The following is a 15,696-nucleotide window of genomic DNA, read 5'->3' as shown; positions in this document are numbered from 1 at the left end:
GCGATTCAATTCCTATCAGCCTATGTTCCAGCTCTGCCAAGCTAGTTAAAGTCTGTCCGCCCCTGATGGCATTATAAAAATTTATAAAAATTAATTTTAGTCCCTTGTTCATGTACTTTATTCCCTGTGTGCAATCTGACTCCCAAGCTAAGTCCTCCCATTTCCCCTGTAACCTCAAATCCACATAAGTAACTAGGCCTCCCTTGGCTCGCCCTGAAGAGGATCTACGCGCTGGGACAAAATAAATTTTGTAGCCTTCCAGTGCTAGTGCGCTACAATCTGCCTCCCAGGTTTCCTGCAGACAAATAATGTTAAATCTCCTAATATATCCTAACCAGTCCTGATTTTTTAGTTTACTGGACAGGCCTGCTATGTTCCAGGTGATTATGTTGCTGTTTCCCTGCCCTCCTACTAGTGGGGGGTTAGACCCATGATCAATATGCCCAATTAAAGGTGCCGCTAATCTACGTGGATTTGTCTCTGCGTCCAGCTTGCTATGGGCTCCATGACTAAGGGGTGGTGTTGACATCACGGCCATCTCCACAACTAACCCTCCTTTATCCCTGCTGTGGTGCACATCCTCCCGTGCAACCCCTTGTCCTGGAACTGACCCCCCAGTCAGTCCATCTAATTTACTTAGGGCGGAAACACTTTGGAGTGGCGCGTAACGATTAAATAACGGTGCTGAATGATCCCCCCCAGGTTAACCTCAAAGGCTTTCGCCTCGAATCTTCCCAGTTCATAGGGTGCATCAGGTCTCTATAAAAGAAACTGAGTGGAAGCAGTCTGATGCTAGTACCGCCTTCCTCATGGTAGGTCCCCTTCTTTTGGTTGTTCAAGAGTTCTCTGGCCATATCCGGGTACCTAAAGTTTAAAATTACACAATCTCCCGGGAAACCCTTCCTGCTATTTCCGATCCATGACACTCTTCTGGCCATTAGGATATGCCTATGATTTCTAATGTTAAATCCTAAATTATTGGCCAACCAATGAACTGCTTTGTTGATCAAGGAGCGTGCGGGTTCTTCCCTTGCATCTCTACATGCCGGGATCCCTGTCAAGACCACTGTGTAGGGGCTTGCAGCTGGTGGGAGGTCTAGTACAGGTAAAGCCCGGGTGTTCTGTACCTGGTCCTCTGCTGATGACTCTGGTTCTTCAGGTTTAGCGGGTCTACCCTCGGGGGTCTAATTACAGCGCTGGTGTTCGATCTGTGCTCTAGCCTCTCCTCCCTTATCTGCCCGTTGTCTTCCCTAGAGCTAGGTGGGCCTAGGTCCTTGCTCTTGCTGGTTCCCTCGGTTGGATTCTTCTTTGCCACTTCTTACCTAGACATGGGCTGGACAGTTTCATTATTTGCTCTTCCCATGTGATCTTTCAACTGTGCTACCTTGGGGTATGTCCTAGTCTCGACATTCCCCATCCCACTCGGCCATGGCCCCCTCTCCAGTGAGGCCACGGTGCTACCTTGTGTGAGTAGCCGAGAAAGTTGCCCCTCTATCACGGTCAATCTCTCATACAGGGGCCCCAGGTGCGAGCTTAATATCGTATCCAACTTTGACATTAATTCTCTATCCCTTCCCTGCAGCGTCGCTGTCTCTCTGCAGTTCTGACACTGAGTGGGGGTTGTGGATGCCCCTTCTTCACTAGCCCCCTTGGCTTTCACTCCTCCCCTCTGTCTTGGTTTTTTTGGGATGTGTTGTCCACCTCTCCTTGAACTATTTGCTAGGGCCTTGGCATCAGCTAAAGCAGTGGTCGTAGTTAATGTGCCCTTGGCCTGCAGAGCCTTTTTGGATCGGGTAACCACCTCGCCACTGAACCTTGGGGTGCGTTTTTTGTCTGACACGTCTGTAGATATCACTTCCTCCTCTTCCCCTGTCCCTACTAAGTCAGGTGTCATAGAAATGCGGCCTATTGTGCCCTCCGCCTCTTGTGTGGTAATATGCGTCTGATTGAGGTCATCGTCCAATAACTCAATAGCTTGTAGAGATGAGTCCACCCCCAATGGTGATGAGGTAGTATGAATTGTAGCCTTTGTGATGGTACTGGCTACCGTGTTGTGTTGACCAGGGGGGATCCCAGTAATGGGGGATGGGCACCTAGCTATGGAACCCATGAACGATCTCTTGTGTTCTATAAGCTTATCCAGGGAGAGCCTCTTTTCAGTTAACTGAATTTCATGGATTAAAAGGGACTCAGTCCTTATTAGAAAAGCATCCAGAGTCCCCCTTACCCCCCACAACTGAGCTAGCATCTTTGCGTTTACTCATGTCACAAGTGATAGCAACAGTCCCCAAAATATAACGAGAATGACCCCCTTTAGGAGGACAATGTTCAGTACCTTGTGGTTAGAAAACACACTGACGTATCTCAGTCCTGCACACCCGCTTTATGACCACCTCCTGGTGCTTGGCAGTACAGATCTAGGCCTGAGTGTGTTACTGACGGGTCCAACCTCCGACCTTGTTTTGGAATTCCTCCTAGTCCTGAGAATTCTGTTGGTCCATAGATGCAAATTAAGGGGGGGGTGGCCCAGCCCGGCCTCTTTCGGGCACGTACGGGCCCACACGCGTCCCACGCCGCGGGGGCCCACAGATGCTTTTATAGCGCCTCCTGACGCTGCTGGGCTGACGTGGTGGTGGGCGTTACAGAGGGACTCTGGGAATTGGAGTCTCCTCTGCACTGACGGCACCAACAGGCAGGACGTGGTAAATGATGCAGCCCCCCCCCCCCCCCCGGGGACTGTATGGGCAGCAGGAGCGAGCAGGAGCAAACGTCGCAGTCCCCCCGGGACTGTTAGCGGTAGGCAAGTAGGCTTGGTGAAAGCAGTGGCTTCTCGGAGTCTATAAATCACCCCCAGAGGCATTGGTGTTCAGATGGACCTTTCTTTGTCGTAGTGAGGGGTGAGAAATCAGGATGCTCCACTGTCGGCCACCCAATGAGAACAAATAATTGGTAGCCAATTCACAAATTGCAAATCAAATTCAAATTCACTACTCTCGGAACCATACTATAGAGATGGCGTATTGCAATTGGAAGACCCAACCTCCCAAAGAAGTTCAGGCTAACAGGAACTATGCACACTAAGAGCTCTGCCGTGGCTACAGAGAACAAGAGCAAAAACATCTCAAATCTGATGTTCTGAAAATAATCTATGACTATCTCTATAAGGAATTTAGAATCATATTATTAAAGCACAGTTTCTGTAGAAAGAACATTAAAACATAATAAGAGACTAACAAATCTAGATAATTTGGTTACTGTATTAAAGATCCACAATCAATGCATATAAATATAATTTTAAGAAGCTGTCATGAGTCTTACAGCTTGTGGTATAAAAACACATATTTAGTCAAAGTAAATCTAACACTAAATAAAAGAATTCATAAGCAGATGGTTCAAAATTCAAGATTCCTACCACCTACAAAAGGCAGGAGGATGTTTCACAAAAGCCCTCCTAGCATGGGTAAAGGGATCAACTAAAATTCCACTAAAGATAAGTCCATGTGCAAGGGCAACATGAATGGAGTAATAAACAGGAAATTTCAAGTCTGGTCTCTCACCAGACACCTCCAAATCGTCAAGCAGGTAAGTTCATTAGCAAGGGGAAAAAGGAAAGGGGCATGTAAAGATAGTCCCGCAGGTGGGCTGAAGACAAGGAAGTGAAGTGGGGCTGACCGGACTGACCCGAATCCCGAACATACTATATCCACCTAGGAAAATCACTTTCTATATTTCAAAATCGTTCTTTGTGACATCAGTTGCCACCATACAATGGTCTGACCATCATGAGCTTGGTCTTCCATTTTCCAGGTACAAATGATACACCAACATACTCTTCCATGTGGCTCATGAGAAACGACTGCCCATTCCATTTTCATAGGTTAGTTGACAAAGAGCTTATTTACTTTGTTGCTCTTTTAGAGGTATAGTCCAAAGGTTGGGTTCTCACCAATTCACACAAAGAAGTACTAAGAAAGACTCTTGTCGAATAAAGAATGTTGCATGATGGAAATGATAAAGCAACATGTGAGAAAAAGTGAAAAAAGTCAATTATAACAGGCAGCCTAAAGAGGAAAAAAGGCATTCAATGCATTTTAAAGTTAACATTTCTTATTTAGTAAAATAAACTCATGGTTTAGTTCAAGCGTAATGAAATAAGTCAAACATATCATATATGAGAATATTTGAAAAGTTGCCAGTGATTACTACACAAAAATGTTCAACTTTAATTTTGGCCTACTATCATGATTTTAAAAGTACCTACATGTACACCACTTCTAAAAATCATTGAAATAAGATGGCGCAGGATCATGGAGAAGAGACCATCTTTAGTGGGGGGTTCTACGATGACTTCGGTATTTCTAGTTATTAAGGATGTCCCGAGATATGAAGATTACTGGGACATAATAACCAAGTCAAATGACCGGAAACTGTATCATCAACTGAGAGTGGGCTCGCTACCTGTGCGTGGGCTAACACACTCTTGGAACCCAGAAAGTAGTGACAAATGTCCTTTTTGTGTAGCGGAAGTAGAAAATATTGAACATCTACTATTCTGCTGCCCAAAGTATACACTACCCAGAAGAGTCTGGTTAAGACCAGTATGTTGCTCGTTGGGCACTAGATCTGCTATTGCTGCCAGTAGGATTTTGAAAACGGACACTACTGCCTTTATTGTCATCGGTGTGGCAAAGTTTATTAGCTGGGCCTGGTCTATACGTTCCCGTAACCTTAGTCACTGAGTCATAGTGTTTACGTTATCTGTTTTTGTAATTGTGTATTGTTGTATGTCGTAGTCATGGTCTTTTTCTGGTCAATTTAATGCTGTTTTATCTAGGTTTTAACGTGAATTGTATTTATTGTCTTAATCTTATTATGAAATTTATTTTATGCTTGTTGTACATTGTCTTTTATGATATATATTGAAATAAATACATTTTTGACTGACTGATTAATACTTGTAGCAGCGGAAGTCACTTTTCTGGGCTTTGCTCACACTGAGCCCATACAAATGTTGTTTCTACTCTTAGAGTGTTCAATACACTCAGAGTCATCATCATCATCATCATCATCAAATTACGTTATTCGGTATACAACAATACCATAAAAGTACAGTACAATTAAAAAGCACAAGAAATAGAACCTTCTACCGGGTACCTAGACAATTGATACAAAATATTAGCAAATAACGGTACAGTTAATCGTAGATGATAAAGTTAAAAATGTGCTAATAATTGGAGAGTTTAAAACTCCTGAGCCGATTACATTAAAAAAGGGCCAGTTACGGAACAAGGGAAATATAAAACCAACATATTAACAAGCATTTGCAATGCAATAGGTCTCGCATTTGCAAAAGTTTGAGCTATTGACATTGTAAATGACAACGTTTTTATCTATGTGTTGGTTTGGAAAATGTACGCTACTTTGAGCTATTGACATTGCAAATAACAATGCTTTTTTTTTTTTTTTCGTTTTTAAAACAAATAAAAGGCTTTGTCATCTACAATGGGAATAGCGTAAATGCGCGACCTTTTGCATTGCAAATGCTTGTTTTTAATTGTGTGAATGTTGAGTCACTCTGTTATCTATAGCGAAACTGCTTAGCGTTGATGTTGTATTGTCTATGTAGTAGAAGTTAGATTGCTGAACAGCCTAGCCTTTTGTAGGATTGGAGAAAACTGTTGCATGTCCTACATGTGACTGAGTGCATGCACACCTTTTAGAGGAAGTGACCTGCCTATTGGGAAATTATCAGGATTTTGTTTTAGACCACAGTGCTTCTTGTGTGCTGAGTGACACAGGCTGCATCTAGTTATAGGTCAGTGTGAGCAGCATCCGTGTCGTGCGATAGGCACCTTGGCGACGGCGGCCTTGCGCCTTCTAATAGTTTCATCAGTCTTACTCTTGCTTATGTTGAATTATGCTAATTTTAGGCACAGCAGATTAGGCAGTGGAGTCCGCTTCACCTCCACTCGCTGTGTTCTAAACCTGCTCTGCTCATCGCAGGTGATCTGCAGTGGCTGCGCTGGTGGCGTCTCGGTTACTCAAACGTGTATGCATGCACCTTTTAAGCAGATCTTTACACGGCCTGCTGAGCTATTGCTGACAAAACTTTAATTCGAACAACAAAAACGAGTATGTAATATGTATACTCATTGGCTGTATTTGCCTGGCCGGAGCAAAATTTACAAATCCTATTCTGCGGATCTGCTTTCCACCGCTAAAATGCTTGTTGTTATCAACTACAAAAGGCAGAAAGTATCCTATGTGTGCTATGCATTCAAAGATCCATCCCTAGCAAACGAGGCGCTCGACCACAGGCCGTCAATGACAATTTGCTTACAGCACAAAGTAGCTGGTGAAGAACACATTCCACCGCACCTCAAAGAAATAAATGCACCTAGGTCCATCTTTTGCGCTTTCACCAAATACGTGTACGCGGGACCAGGTGTCAGAATAGCGCTTGGTGAGCTGCCAGACCGCACAAGCGCTTTGGACAGCTGACAGCAGACCTGCACCAACCGTTTCCCTTTTTAAAATCACGCTCCGGGCACAATAGACTGGGAACAAGAACGCGCGTCATAGGAACTATTTATAGTGCAGGGCCCGGTACTGGCTTGTGTGCTTTTCCTTGGCCGTGTTTGTGCTACGCACTTTCCCAGCGGGGCCCTTGACTCAGCGCCGCAGGTAACAGTGACTGCGTGTGCCCGGCTCCGGCTGCCGTCAGCACCTGCGCTTCCGCGAAGGGAGACCCGGTTCCGGGCAGGGCCTGCTCGTCCATTACCTGCCGCGGTCAGAACGGCCAGGGCCTATTTTCTTTTGCGAATTTAAGACTGGAAAGGCAAACTCCAGGCGCCTCTCTGCTTTGCAGAGCGCGCGGCGTCCTGGTAGCTATGGAAAGAAACAAGGAAAGACTGCCACAGACCAAAAACGATCATGTCCTGTGCATGACCATAAAGCAAGTACACGCATCCCACCAACCTACCACAAAGTCGGTTGTATAGGACCTGCAATTCGAGCGCAATGTCGGTCCTCTTAGGTGCACTATTCTCAGATTTAAAACCAGTCCTGCGCTACCATCAGCTCTTCACCGGCCTGTGAGGAGTGGGAGGGCGCGGGCTGCCTGCGCATGCGCGCCACTCCAGTTTCGTTTTGACGAGCACGAGCCCGGAGAAGAGAAGTGCCGCATGAAGTCCCGGGTCCCAGGAGGGGGCCCGGGTGAAGACCAGCGGGGAGACTGCGGGGGGGGCCCCCATGCCTATGGGGAGAGCTCCGCTTTTTGGTAGAGTGGCAGAGGAGCTCGAGTGCTCTGCGGGGCTCCCTTTGCAGATGATGCGAGTCCGACTCCGGTGAGGTAAGGGGGGCTGTGTGCCTGTATGTGTGTGCCTGCGTGTGCATGCGCGCACCTGTGTGTGTGTGCGTGCATGCAAAGGGGTGGGGGCTGGCTGTGTCTGTGTGTGTGCGCCTTCCTGCTGCGTGTGCATGTGTGTGTTCAGGGAATCTGTGGCAGGGGACGTGCACGGCGCCGGGCTGGGCGTGCGCGCCCACGAGATCAAATCTCCGGCAGGAGAAGCGCGTGACAGTCTGCTGTCCACATTCCCCCAAAAGTGACAACATAAGTTGTCTCGCAGACAGCAAAAGCTTCGCTTTTGCCTAGGCGAGACCTAAAAAGGGGAGCCCCTAGAATAAAACTCATCTATATAAAAAAAACAGGAAAAGGACATCATAAATATTAGTACCAAAGAAAAAAAGAAAATTTAACAACCAATGCCATCATCCCCTATCTTTAGTGTTTCTCAATCTTGCAGTCATCCTTAAAAAATTAACAGTGCAAAAAAGTGTGATGGCCTCCTCGGACAATTTCAAGAACAGCAGCGCCACCTTTACATGTTTGAACCTAGCCTACTTTAAAATACTTTTTAAAAACAACTTCCTGGTGTGATCGTAATAGGGGCACAACAAAACAAAATGGAGCGTGTCCTGCGGAGACTTATTGACGCAGCCGCCAGGGCCCCTCAGCTCATTAGATGTTAAATACCCCGAGGGACACCCCAGTGTGTGGTGAAGTAGGTTCAACCTAAATCGAGTCATCAAAAATCTGTCCTGAGCATTATAAAAATAAGACGGTATGGTTCCAAACCAGGGCTAGATTTAGCCAAAAGGTGGGCTCTCACAGATGGTTTTACCATCTCCGTGTCTTCCCTGATGGAGGCCTTATTCTTTAAGAATGCGGACTTGACAATCGCCTTGTGTCAGGGGGTTCCTACCTGCCACGGCGCCGAAGCTGATCAGTGTCCCTCTTCCTTTCCGCCTCGGCGAGTGCAGGACTGCCACGCCCCCTCTACGGATGCCTGGATGCACCCAGTGCCGAGAGCCGAGTCAGTGACGTCATTCCCGGATGGCCAATCAGCGACTGCGACGGCGCTGATAGCGCGACCGTTTGAACAGAGCAGCGCGACTGCGGAAGCCGGGAGGAGAGCACCTGTGGAAGTCGCCATTGCGGAGGAGGTCGTTGTACGAGGAGTTCCCGAGGAGGACGCTGGACGTGGAGTGCCCGAGGAGGACGCGGCGGCCATCAAGAAGCCGGGAGGCCAACGGAACCACGCTCCGCCCTGCCACGCTTCACCTGGAGAAGTGTGGCTCCACAAGGTACGGGCGCGTCTACGGGGAGTTTTCAACAAGGAGGGAGGGAACGGGTAGAGGGTAGCGGGGTGGGCTCATGCGGGCAAGCTGTGCGCCGCGTCACCCCCTTCACGCGTTGTAGAGCACGGTTGTGGCCCTGGTGATCCCCCCACTTCCCTTCCCTCTCACCGGTCTTGCTCCAGAGCACGCCAGTAATCAGGCGTATCTTTTTCTTTGTTTTACTTTGAGAGTATCGGAACCAGAAGACCCGGGGCAGTACAGAAGACGGAAGGAATTGCAGAGAGGCGAGGAACTCGAGACATTGCAGCCTTTCTACGTGCTTCACTGTTTGTGTTCATAAATAAATACCCAGAAGGGACTTAACCACCCCTACGTTTGGCCGTTGAATCCTTAGTAGTCCAGGGGAACCGTCACACCTTGTTAACAGGCTAACAGGATTCTCGGGTTGTTAAAGTAGTCAGCATGACCCAGACCAGACAGGGTCTCCCTTACATATTTAAGCCAGGGGATATTGTACCCATCCTCCCTGGTGATACAATCAGTTATTATCTGCTTGCTTAGAACCGCTTCAGGGTTAGTCCATATTTTGAGCCAGCAGGTGAGAGGTTTCAATTGAATCCTATCTCTAATGTAAGTGAGACCTAACTCTTCGTGGATCGAATAGGAAGGGGTACTCTGGGCGACTCTAAGTAACCATCGAAGGAATTTGTTTTCTTCTATTTGGATCCTTGATGGGTCAATGAAGCCCCAGACCTCGCTGCCATATAGTGTTTTGGCATTACAGGTGGCCCTATACAAATTCAGGATTTGCTCAGGAGCCCAGCGACCGGTGGGAATGCTTAACTGATTCAGGGTCCCTTAGGATCAACACCAGGGGGTTATGGTCACTGAAGGCACTAAACTCAACATTAAAACTTATAATCCGAAATTTTAAGGAGCTCGGAACAAAAATAAAGTCAATAACAGAGCCCCTTCCCTTGCCATTTAAAGTTGGGTGGATACGAGGGTCCCCAGCTGCTCCGATCAAATCCATCGTATGAGTAAGGGCATTTGTGCCCAACAGCTTACTTAACTCGAATCCCTCCCTAGTATGTTCCATATGCAGTCCCTCTTCCCTTGGGTAAGCGGACCATTCCCCCTCGCTGTTAATTAAATAGGGGCACAAATGACAATTAAAATCTCCCAGCAACACCAGTTGAGCGCTTCCAACCCCAAGCGATTCAATTCCTATCAGCCTATGTTCCAGCTCTGCCAAGCTAGTTAAAGTCTGTCCGCCCCTGATGGCATTATAAAAATTAATAAAAATTAATTTTAGTCCCTTGTTCGTGTACTTTATTCCCTGTGTGCAATCTGACTCCCAAGCTAAGTCCTCCCATTTCCCCTGTAACCTCAAATCCACATAAGTAACTAGGCCTCCCTTGGCTCGCCCTGAAGAGGATCTACGCGCTGGGACAAAATACATTTTGTAGCCTTCCAGTGCGAGTGCGCTACAATCTGCCTCCCAGGTTTCCTGCAGACAAAAATTGTTACATCTCCTAATATATCCTAACCAGTCCTGATTTTTTTGTTTACTGGACAGGCCTGCTATGTTCCAGGTGATTATGTCGCTGTTTCCCTGCCCTCCTACTAGTGGGGGGTTAGACCCATGATCAATATGCCCAATTAAAGGTGCCGCTAATCTACGTGGATTTGTCTCTGCGTCCAGCTTGCTATGGGCTCCATGACTAAGGGGTGGTGTTGATATCACGGCCATCTCCACAACTAACCCTCCTTTATCCCTGCTGTGGTGCACATCCCCCCCGTGCCACCTCTTGTCCTGGAACTGACCCCCCAGTCAGCCAATCTAATTTACTTAGGGCGGAAACACTTTGGAGTGGCGCGTAACGATTAAATAACGGTGCTGAATGATCCCACCCAGGTTAACCTCAAAGGCTTTCGCCTCGAATCTTCCCAGTTCATAGGGTGCATCAGGTCTCTATAAAAGAAACTGAGTGGAAGCAGTCTGATGCTAGTACCGCCTTCCTCATGGTAGGTCCCCTTCATTTGGTTGTTCAAGAGTTCTCTGGCCATATCCGGGTACCTAAAGTTTAAAATTACACAATCTCCCGGGAAACCCTTCCTGCTATTTCCGATCCATGACACTCTTCTGGCCATTAGGATATGCCTATGATTTCTAATGTTAAATCCTAAATTATTGGCCAACCAATGAACTGCTTTGTTGATCAAGGAGCGTGCGGGTTCTTCCCTTGCATCTCTACATGCCGGGATCCCTGTCAAGACCACTGTGTAGGGGCTTGCAGCTGGTGGGAGGTCTAGTACAGGTAAAGCCCGGGTGTTTTGTACCTGGTCCTCTGCTGATGACTCTGGTTCTTCAGGTTTAGCGGGTCTACCCTCGGGGGTCTACTTACAGCGCTGGTGTTCGATCTGTGCTCTAGCCTCTCCTCCCTTATCTGCCCGTTGTCTTCCCTAGAGCTAGGTGGGCCTAGGTCCTTGCTCTTGTTGGTTCCCTCTGTTGGATTCTTCTTTGCCACTTCTTACCTAGACATGGGCTGGACAGTTTCATTATTTGCTCTTCCCATGTGATCTTTCAACTGTGCTACCTTGGGGTGTGTCCTAGTCTCGACATTCCCCATCCCACTCGGCCATGGCCCCCTCTCCAGTGAGGCCACGGTGCTACCTTGTGTGAGTAGCCGAGAAAGTTGCCCCTCTATCACGGTCAATCTTTCATACAGGGGCCCCAGGTGCGAGCTTAATATCGTATCCAACTTTGACATTAATTCTCTATCCCTTCCCTGCAGCGTCGCTGTCTCTCTGCAGTTCTGACACTGAGTGGGGGTTGTGGATGCCCCTTCTTCACTAGCCCCCTTGGCTTTCACTCCTCCCCTCTGTCTTGGTTTTTTTGGGATGTGTTGTCCACCTCTCCTTGAACTATTTGCTAGGGCCTTGGCATCAGCTAAAGCAGTGGTCGTAGTTAATGTGCCCTTGGCCTGCAGAGCCTTTTTGGATCGGGTAACCACCTCGCCACTGAACCTTGGGGTGCGTTTTTTGTCTGACACGTCTGTAGATATCACTTCCTCCTCTTCCCCTGTCCCTACTAAGTCAGGTGTCAAAGAAATGCGGCCTCTTGTGCCCTCCGCCTCTTGTGTGGTAATATGCGTCTGATTGAGGTCATCGTCCAATAACTCAATAGCTTGTAGAGATGAGTCCACCCCCAATGGTGATGAGGTAGTATGAATTGTAGCCTTTGTGATGGTACTGGCTACCGTGTTGTGTTGACCAGGGGGGATCCCAGTAATGGGGGATGGGCACCTAGCTATGGAACCCATGAACGATCTCTTGTGTTCTATAAGCTTATCCAGGGAGAGCCTCTTTTCAGTTAACTGAATTTCATGGATTAAAAGGGACTCAGTCCTTATTAGAAAAGCATCCAGAGTCCCCCTTACCCCCCACAACTGAGCTAGCATCTTTGCGTTTACTCATGTCACAAGTGATAGCAACAGTCCCCAAAATATAACGAGAATGACCCCCTTTAGGAGGACAATGTTCAGTACCTTGTGGTTAGAAAACACACTGACGTATCTCAGTCCTGCACACCCGCTTTATGACCACCTCCTGGTGCTTGGCAGTACAGATCTAGGCCTGAGTGTGTTACTGACGGGTCCAACCTCCGACCTTGTTTTGGAATTCCTCCTAGTCCTGAGAATTCTGTTGGTCCATAGATGCAAATTAAGGGGGGGTGGCCCAGCCCGGCCTCTTTTGGGCACGTACGGGCCCACACGCGTCCCACGCCGCGGGGGCCCACAGATGCTTTTATAGCACCTCCTGACGCTGCTGGGCTGACGTGGTGGTGGGCGTTACAGAGGGACTCTGGGAATTGGAGTCTCCTCTGCACTGACGGCACCAACAGGCAGGACGCGGTAAATGATGCAGCCCCCCCCCCCCAGGGGACTGTATGGGCAGCAGGAGCGAGCAGGAGCAAACGTCGCAGTCCCCCCGGGACTGTTAGCGGTAGGCAAGTAGGCTTGGTGAAAGCAGTGGCTTCTCTGAGTCTATAAATCACCCCCAGAGGCATTGGTGTTCAGATGGACCTTTCTTTGTCGTAGTGAGGGGTGAGAAATCAGGATGCTCCACTGTCGGCCACCCAATGAGAACAAATAATTGGTAGCCAATTCACAAATTGCAAATCAAATTCAAATTCACTACTCTCGGAACCATACTATAGAGATGGAGTATTGCAATTGGAAGACCCAACCTCCCAAAGAAGTTCAGGCTAACAGGAACTATGCACACTAAGAGCTCTGCCGTGGCTACAGAGAACAAGAGCAAAACATCTCAAATCTGATGTTCTGATAATAATCTATGACTATCTCTATAAGGAATTTAGAATCATATTATTAAAGCACAGTTTCTGTAGAAAGAACATTAAAACATAATAAGAGACTAACAAATCTAGATAATTTGGTTACTGTATTAAAGATCCACAATCAATGCATATAAATATAATTTTAAGAAGCTGTCATGAGTCTTACAGCTTGTGGTATAAAAACACATATTTAGTCAAAGTAAATCTAACACTAAATAAAAGAATTCATAAGCAGATGGTTCAAAATTCAAGATTCCTACCACCTACAAAAGGCAGGAGGATGTTTCACAAAAGCCCTCCTAGCATGGGTAAAGGGATCAACTAAAATTCCACTAAAGATAAGTCCATGTGCAAGGGCAACATGAATGGAGTAATAAACAGGAAATTTCAAGTCTGGTCTCTCACCAGACACCTCCAAATCGTCAAGCAGGTAAGTTCATTAGCGAGGGGAAAAAGGAAAGGGGCATGTAAAGATAGTCCGGCAGGTGGGCTGAAGACAAGGAAGTGAAGTGGGGCTGACCGGACTGACCCGAATCCCGAACATACTATATCCACCTAGGAAAATCACTTTCTATATTTCAAAATCGTTCTTTGTGACATCAGTTGCCACCATACAATGGTCTGACCATCATGAGCTTGGTCTTCCATTTTCCAGGTACAAATGATACACCAACATACTCTTCCATGTGGCTCATGAGAAACGACTGCCCATTCCATTTTCATAGGTTAGTTGACAAAGAGCTTATTTACTTTGTTGCTCTTTTAGAGGTATAGTCCAAAGGTTGGGTTCTCACCAATTCACACAAAGAAGTACTAAGAAAGACTCTTGTCGAATAAAGAATGTTGCATGATGGAAATGATAAAGCAACATGTGAGAAAAAGTGAAAAAAGTCAATTATAACAGGCAGCCTAAAGAGGAAAAAAGGCATTCAATGCATTTTAAAGTTAACATTTCTTATTTAGTAAAATAAACTCATGGTTTAGTTCAAGCGTAATGAAATAAGTCAAACATATCATATATGAGAATATTTGAAAAGTTGCCAGTGATTACTACACAAAAATGTTCAACTTTAATTTTGGCCTACTATCATGATTTTAAAAGTACCTACATGTACAGTACTTCTAAAAATCATTGAAATAAGATTGTTTCACTAATTATAACTAAGGCTCCCAGTTTTCAAAGATTTTTACACATAAATACAGACAGAAAACAATACATAAATACAGACAGAAAACAATATGTTTCCTGTCTGTATTTGTTTTTAAAAGTGGAAAAATACTGAAAATTGACCTTCTAGTGATTGACTAGCCATGCTGTCTTCCCTGAATTCCAGGCCAACAGTTGAGCAGGTAGACAGCATGGCCAGTCAAAAAACAGGATGAGATTAATACCAGTATATGTTAATGCATATATGAAGTATGATAATATTTCCTTGTGGGTGTATTGTTTTGTAATATTTGGTTGCTTAATTTGCCGAAACGCGAAAGCATCAAAGTCTGAGGGAATGTTCATCAGTTAAATGAATGTGAAAAACTACCATTTTACAACTCCATTTATTCTCAAAACATAAACTAAATACGGATAAATACCAACAAGTAGGCCCAAAAATAAATATGGATAAATACGGACGGAAATTAAAAAAAAAAAAAATATATATATATATATATATATATATATATATATATATACCATAAAACGGGGAGCTCTAATTATAAGATCCTAATGATGTTGAGCACTTATATTGACTTTTCTTGTCATATAGCACATTTCATGAACAATTTGCACCATTTTCTATCTATGGTATGGCGCACAAAAGAATAGCAATAGAAATTTTACATTTCATCATTCATTTTCATAACGATTTTGTTGATAAAGATGTTAAATTCATTATATGATTAATCTTGTTATTTTCTGAGTTTCAGGTGCAAGTTAGAATGTGTTGGCTAATTTAGATATGTTGTATAAGGAGGGGTGATCAACTTTCATACTTTCATCATACTCCTCACCTAAAAGTTCTTACCCCTGCGATAACAGCTAAACATAAATGGGCATATTTTTGAGAGAAACGTGGCAAACCCTTAATACGAAGAAGAAGCACTACAATAGAACTCACACCCGCAACTTCAAAGCACAAGGAAGACGGGTACTAGATAAACAGGCACCAGCAGACACGCTGCGAACGCGCGAGCAAATCACCATTACAAATAAAAGAAAACAATAATTGAATAAAAGGAGTATTGGGAATACCTTACACGGCGGAAATCAAAGAAGGGCTACGAGGGACCAGATATTTAATCTGAAAGCATTCAATTCACTGCCATTGGAAACCCCGCCCTTCTACAAGCAGGGACTGTTTATTGGGCACATGGTGTTGACCAATGCTAATACTATTCTAGCTCTGAGATGGCAATTGGCCAGCTCCGCGAAGGCAGTAACCAGTCCCCAGAAAGGCGCGTGCGATTGGAGTAGACCTGAAAAACAAAAGGCGAAGGGACAACGGAGATTGGTCCGTGTAGTTTGTAGGGACCAACGGAATCTAAGCACGTTATTACGCAATGGATGACAGCTGCGGTGTCATCCTCGCCGGAAGGAACATACTTTAAGAAAATTATCATATTCTTTTTGTGTGGATGCTCAGGCCCGGTGGTTCTAGAGGGTAGGCCGGGTGCGTCAGGCCCACCCAAACATGAGC

The 15,696-nt window shown here is 45.8% G+C and overlaps 1 protein-coding gene across 3 annotated transcripts in view; it reads right to left on the bottom strand.

Moving 5' to 3' along the window:
* MPPE1 (metallophosphoesterase 1) overlaps nucleotides 1–15,349 on the bottom strand; it is a 766,027-nt gene extending 750,678 nt beyond the window's left edge. For 2 of the 3 annotated variants that reach the window (XM_078687603.1, XM_078687605.1), the window contains exon 1: nucleotides 15,252–15,349. The gene's annotated coding sequence lies outside the window, so the exon portion shown is untranslated. The remainder of the gene's footprint in view (nucleotides 1–15,251) is intronic. The other variant, XM_078687604.1, reaches the window with a different exon arrangement.
* Nucleotides 15,350–15,696: the final 347 nt, after the last annotated feature.

Source organism: Lissotriton helveticus, chromosome 4_1 (assembly GCF_964261635.1).
Source record: "Lissotriton helveticus chromosome 4_1, aLisHel1.1, whole genome shotgun sequence".
NCBI classification, from domain to species: Eukaryota; Metazoa; Chordata; class Amphibia; order Caudata; family Salamandridae; genus Lissotriton; species Lissotriton helveticus.
This window is presented reverse-complemented; position numbering and strand designations above follow the sequence as displayed.